General features: G+C 43.3%; 1 protein-coding gene across 14 annotated transcripts in view; it reads left to right on the top strand.

Moving 5' to 3' along the window:
* MEIS2 (Meis homeobox 2) overlaps positions 1–1964 on the top strand; it is a 172747-nt gene extending 170783 nt beyond the window's left edge. For all 14 annotated transcript variants that reach the window (XM_051791791.1, XM_051791790.1, XM_051791793.1 and 11 more), the window contains one exon: positions 517–1964. The gene's annotated coding sequence lies outside the window, so the exon portion shown is untranslated. The remainder of the gene's footprint in view (positions 1–516) is intronic.
* Positions 1965–6652: the final 4688 nt, after the last annotated feature.

Here is a 6652-nt window from a genome sequence, read left to right as displayed (position 1 = left end):
TTCAGCATCTTTCAGGGGTTGCTTAGCACTTCAAAGATCAGGACTTTTGTTGGTATCTCAGTTTCGTTCATTTATGCAGTTGGGTCCATTGATCTGTGTGTGGAATTTGCATTGATACTGCTTAGGCAAACCCAGACGGGATATAGCCTTTTACATTTTTAAAATACCAAAGAGAAGCAAATCATATATTCATTCACAATTGACAAGTCTTTACATATAGTCAGTGTCTTTGTAAAATCTATCGTAGGAATTCACCCACTAGGTTTTTTTAAAGTACAGTTATATTTTGTGATACTCAGTTGTGCTCAATATTTAGTTCTGTTATGTGCATTATCCTGCTGAATGATCAAATTAAATGCAAACTAGAATTTGAATGTCTGCAAACATTGGCAAGAATCTGCAGCTAATTTTAGATGGAAGATTTGCAGTGTCTGTTGTTTTTCCTATTCATTTTAGATGGGTAAGTTGTAAAAACATTGAGGAATCTGACCTGCTTTTTTTCCCCTTTTTGTCTAGGTTTGCAAGGCATGCCAGGGGACTACGTATCTCAGGGTGGTCCTATGGGTATGAGTATGGCACAGCCAAGTTACACTCCTCCCCAGATGACCCCACACCCTACTCAATTAAGACATGGACCCCCAATCCATTCATATTTGCCAAGTCACCCCCACCACCCAGCCATGATGATGCACGGAGGACCCCCTACCCACCCTGGAATGACCATGTCAGCACAGAGCCCCACAATGTTAAATTCTGTAGACCCCAGTGTTGGTGGACAGGTTATGGACATTCATGCCCAATAGTATAAAGGAACTCAAGGGAAAAATAAAACAAAGACAAACAGAAACTATTTTAAGACTTTTGAACTTTGACCAGATGTTGACACTTAATACGAAATTCCAGACAGCTGTGATTATTTTTTACTTTTTGTCATTTTTCATCAACAACAGAGGACCAACGAAACAAGAACACAAATGTGAAATCATGGGCTCACTGAAATGAATATGTCCATGTACAGATCCTCTGGAAAAAAAAAAGACTCCAAGAGTTATAACTACTGTAGTATAAACATAGGAACTAAGTTAACTTGTACATTTCTGTTGATCACTCCGTTACGTTGCCTCAAATAGTTTTAGAAGAAAAAAAATCCTTGTTTTCCACACTATGTGTGTTGTTCCCAAAAGAATGACTGTTTTGGTTCAGCAGTGAAGTCACTATACATGAAAGACCTGTTTTGGCCAGTGAGAAAAGAACTACCCTGGAGATGAAGACAAAAAGTCTTGCTGGGTCTCTCATCACTCAGAAGACTGTTCCAAGAAGGCCTTGCCATTCCCTCATTTCATTCCTTCATAAAATGTGTCCTTTAGTTTCAAACAGATCTTTATAGTTCGTGCTTCATTAAGTCTCTCCCCATTCCTTCCCAATCTATTTTTTTTTTGGACTCTTCTTCAAAGAGCTTGCAGGTGAAGATTTAAAAGACAGAACAGACAGAGCAGAAGCTTCTTCCAGTAGTTCTGAGCCTTGGCTTTGGACAAAACAAAACTAAAAGTTGGGCAGCTTTCCTAAATGAAAGAAGTTACTAATGGTCTTTGCACCAAACCTAGGACTTTATCATGAACTCAAAGCTTGGGAAAAAAAGAAAAAAAGCAAGAGAATACTGTAACAAACTTCGTACAGAGTTCGGTCTATTAATTGTTTCATGTTAGATATTCTATGTGTTTACCTCAATTGAAAAAAAAAAAGAATGTTTTTGCTAGTATCAGATCTGCTGTGGAATTGGTATTGTATGTCCATGAATTCTTCCTTTCTCAGCACGTGTTCCTCACTAGAAGAAAATGCTGTTACCTTTAAGCTTTGTCAAAATTTACATTAAAATACTTGTATGAGGACTGTGACGTTATGTTTCAAAAAGAAAAAAAAAGGTGTTAAGTCACAAAATGCGGTAATAAATATTTCATTTTTGATTTTTTGTTAGGCTTTTGTGGTTTTAATTATGTTTAGGAGAATGTGAAGTTATCATGAGAGATGTCTTGAACACATTTTTTATCAGCATTGAGAAGAAAGGTTGGAAAAATCAGAAACAAGCTTGTCATTGCATTAATAGAATAGTTGAATGAAAGGACATCTGAGGTTATATATTTCTGCTGATTATTGATATTAGATTTATGCCAGACTAAGCAAAATCTGAAATATTGTCTCACCAGCTTGCATTTCAGAGAGATGTGTCTAATATCCATACTATCTGCTAATAACATATTAGCTGAGTTTGAGTTGTGAAGGTTCAGACATGAGACAACTAATCCCATGTGTGTCACATGTATGTGTGTGTGCATTCATAACCACCACAGACCTTAACTCCAGGTATTTAGCTCAGAGGGGAAGAATGGCCTTATTGCAGGGGTACGTTTGAAAGGTTTAGGAGGAGAAAAGAAGCTTTGAGTTTAATGGGAATTTTTTCTGTGCGAGGGTTGTGTAATCTAGCTTTTGAGATGGTTTTTACTGCTTATCTTGTCTTCAGCTGTTTTCAGAAGAAAAAAACCAACCAAACAAAAAACCCCAAAACAACAAACCATCGGCTAATGAGGGAAGATGTTGATTTGACATTTTGTATATAAATAGCTGGAGCAGAATCATGGGTGAAAGTTTGGTTTTACTTAAACAAAAGCTTATGGCATTTTGAAGCAACTAAAGGAGAGTTTGAAATAGGAAGACAGAGCATTGTTAGAAACAGTAGCCTCTCACTGTCGTCGGTGGCACGGTTAAGTCAGCAAGAGCAGGATGGGGCCCAAAGAGCAGGGGAAAACTGCCTTTATTTCTGGGAGATGAGGAGTGAGAAAGGGCTTGTAATTACCTCAACTTTCTAGGAAAGAGAAGTTACTGACTTCAATATCAGTAAATTCGTAACCCTTCTCCTTCCTCCTCCTCGTCATTCCCGCTGGCCGGGGTGTTATTGAAAACTTTGAGTGACAACTTTTACTTCTGGAATGTGGAAAGAGGCTCAGCCTCATAGTGAATGTTTGATTTCTGAGCTGAGTAAATGGACCCACGCTGCTCGAGACAGAAGGGAGGGTGCCAGTAGAATGGGTGTGAGGATTTATTTAGCACTCGGGTCCTGTTTTGTGGGCATCTTTTAAAAGGCATTCGTATGAAATTAAGATGATAATTCCCTGCTCGGCTTTGATACTCTCTGTCGTGGTTAAAATCACATCAACCCTTCAGTCATGTGAGAAGAGCACACCCTGGGTTCCCATTTCCAAATTCTCTGATTTTTGTGGATGCGGAAAACATGAAGGCAAGATATTTGTGTTAACACTTTAAAGGAGTGGCTTTCAATTTTTTTTAATCAGGACTTTATTTCCTTTCAGATCTTTTCCCTACAATTTGAGGAGAAATGTTAGAAAAGGTCCTTGCACTGGTAGAAGGACAGGGAAGAATTTATCTATAGTAGATTATTTGTTTTTATAATGAACTAAATATGTGCATTGCTGTGTTGTTTTTTATTTTCTTTCTTTTTTTTTTCTCACCCTTTTGGGCTGTGCTTTCCGTGAAATGTCTTGCTGAAATCTAAGGTACAATATCGTGCAGAGATTTCTCCATCTGAGATTTACTGTTTAGCATGGAAGGTTCCGATTTTGTTATTTTTAAGAACCTCTCAGCTGTCAAAAGCAAACAAAACGGGAATAATGTTTTGACAGCGGTATAGTGTTAAAGAAAATACTCGAATCTGAATAAAAATTGCTTATGCTGTGGGAAAAGAAGGGTAACAGAAGAAACACCTTTTGTTTACATACACACATGTTTATAATCCCGAATTTCCATTTCGCCGATCGGGTCTGGGCTGGGACTTGTAGTCACCATAAATGAGGGATTTTTCTTCCAGATTTTGCTGCCTTAAAAACGAAGAGAGGAGGGGAGCGCACCTCCGGCAGCGCTGCCGCCCGAGCCCTGCCCGTCGCGGCGAGCGGGCACCGCGGGGCCGAAGAGGAGATGCAGGGGGGAGCCGGGCGCGCCCCCCTTTCACTCATAGCCGCAGAGAGAGCGAGGGAGAGAGAATTGCCCCCAACCAGGTTTGCGAGGGTCGGGGGGTGGGGGGGGCGGGGAGGGGCCGGGGCCGGGCCGGGCAGGGAAAGGGGTGCGGCGGGGTCACAGGCTGGACCCACTCTCCCGGTAGGTTTCGCCCATCCCTCCAGCGGCTCCCCAGGCTTCCCGCGGGGAGTAAGGGTCTCCTGGCGGCGCCTTTGCGGAGGCCGGTCCGGAGCCACTAGCCCCACTATACCCCTGATGCGTGTGCTGTGAAGAAATCCCATGGAGCCCGGAAAACGCCCGAATCTTTTTCCCAGGCGCGACCGCGTCGCCGCGGTGTGCGGAGTGGCAAGAGAGGGCTCCACTGCGTGGGAGGGTGTCTGTGCCCCACAAATCTCCCCTACCACGTCCCTGGATTCAGCTGACAGGAAATTGGGCCGGATTTTTGACTCTCCTGACAGCATTTGGGGAAAAATCAACCCCGCTGGCGCTGCGCGGAAGCGAGCCAGCTCCAGGTTGGGCAGCCCAGCCGCTAAGGGATGAGCAGGACCGGGCGAGATGAGGGGAGGGTGGGGGCAAGGGTTGCAGGCAGATTTTAATATTAATAGTTTTGGTGGGGAGAAAGAGACAGACAGAAGGGAGGTTGTTCCTCTGGGCAGAGTCTCTGCGACAGTGATGATGGATGACCCCGCACGGCTAAACAACTCCTCCCCTTCATCCCCACACGGTGTCAAACCTACTTTACTTGCAGCTTTAGGAATAATAATAATAAAAAAAATAAAAAAAAAAAAAAAAAACAAAAAAAAAACAAACAAAAAAAAAACCACAAAAAACCCCCACCCTCGCCCCATTCCTTGCATGGATTTATGGATCATTATGAATCAATTACTGCTCTCAATATTTTAGAATTTGCTTGCATAAAAAGGAGGGTTGCGGCCAGAGGAAAAAAAAATTAATCTTTGCCGTCGTAAGAAACACAGAATCTTGCTGTATAGTCCTGTGACTAAAAAAAATCGCTGCTACTACTTTGGGTTAAATCATTTTTCTAAGAGTCGCACTACTGGGGACGGGGTGAATATTGTGGCTGTGCATCTCCAAGAGCGACTTTCAAACTGGGGGGTTACGCTATGCGCGTAGAATACGTATGGTACATGCAACCTCATTGCTTAATTTTTACAGAAAAAGAAAGTGAAAAAACAGATCAAAAAAAGCCAGAGGCAAACCCCATAAGACTTCCCCCTCCCCCCAATACTTAGTATGGTGCCGTGAAAGGGCGCGGGGCCGGGCCCCGGCTGCGTGCCCACGGTGCAGGACAGCGGAGTGGAGCCCGGCTCAGTGGCTCCGTACTATGGGAAGGAGGCTTCAACAGGGACAGAAAGTGTGTGAAGTTGGATTTCTCTCTCTTTCTCCGCATTCTCCCATTTGCAGCAGTGCTTGACGATCTCAAGGTGTTTCTATGGCTACCTTGTGTATGTGGGAGGGTCATATGTGGGGGTGCCCAAGAGAAAAGGCAGCTCTTGGGTGATCATTTATCAATGTCACCCACATAATGATTCTCTCTGCAGCCTTCTATTGATGAGGATAATTACATTAGCTCAGAGTGACTGATCAATGAAAAACCACCAAACAAAAACTTCTTTACTCTTCTGTAATACCAAAAACCGATACTGAAATAAGACAGAAAGGGATTTCCCTTTCCTTCTCTTTAGCAATGATTTTTGTAACGAACAAGGAAGAGTAAGGAAGTTTTATCTGATTAGTTTCCTGTTCAGAAGAGGCTACCATTTTGTGAAAATGTTCCCTTAAAACTCTTGGCATCATTCCTTGCCTAGTAAAAGCAAATCGTTATTTAAGATATTGACTATTGCTTCTCCCTTGGACCCCAAACCCTTTGCTTTTACACTTGTGTTTTGTGACTGGGGGATGAAGAGGGAGAGAAGAGCGCGATAGTTTGGAGCTGCGAAGAGGGAAAGGGAAAGCAGATAACTTTTCTTGCGCAGTTGGAACTGTCTCTGTTTGTCAGGTTTTCTTTGTTTTTATCACTTCATAAAGTGGCTCTATTAAAGATGGAATGTGGCCTCCCTGAGATGCTGCTCTGTCGGTGAAAGCTTGCAATTAAATTACGGGTTCGTTCTTTCCAGAGTTAAAAATCAATGTCTTCTCAATTAAAGGGAATTTTAATGCCTTTATTGGGAGTTGTTAAGGACGCCATAAATTTTACTATAATGCCTCTAAGCTCCGAAGCCTTGCCAGTGGACAGGTTGATATTCTTGTTGTTTTTGGAGGAAGAGGTTGTTGCTGGTTTTGTTCTCTCTCTAAAGGACCTTCTTCAGAAAACTCAATCATTTTGAATAACTGCAAGACAAACGGATGCAAAGGGGCGGGAGGGCGCAGGCTCTTCTGCCCTCCCCTCTCCATTTCGTACTGCGATCAGCTCCTCTCGCTGTGTCAGGGAACTCTGCCTTACCGCGCACCCGCCGGGCTCAAGGGCGGGTTTTCATCTGGTTTTACGGAGGAACGGAGAAACGCTTCAGTTTAGGAGCACTTCCTTCGCCATGCTCGCTCCCCCTCTCGGAGAGGCTGGGGGTGCTGAGCCGAGGACGCGGCGGGGCGGCGGCCGGGGGTCCCT

This window comes from Manacus candei, unplaced genomic scaffold (genome assembly GCF_025592945.1).
Source record: "Manacus candei isolate 608988 ecotype Guabito, Panama unplaced genomic scaffold, ASM2559294v1 h1tg000033l, whole genome shotgun sequence".
In the NCBI taxonomy this organism is placed as follows: Eukaryota; Metazoa; Chordata; class Aves; order Passeriformes; family Pipridae; genus Manacus; species Manacus candei.
Note: the sequence above shows the minus strand (reverse complement) of the source record. Positions and strands in the feature narration are given on the sequence as shown.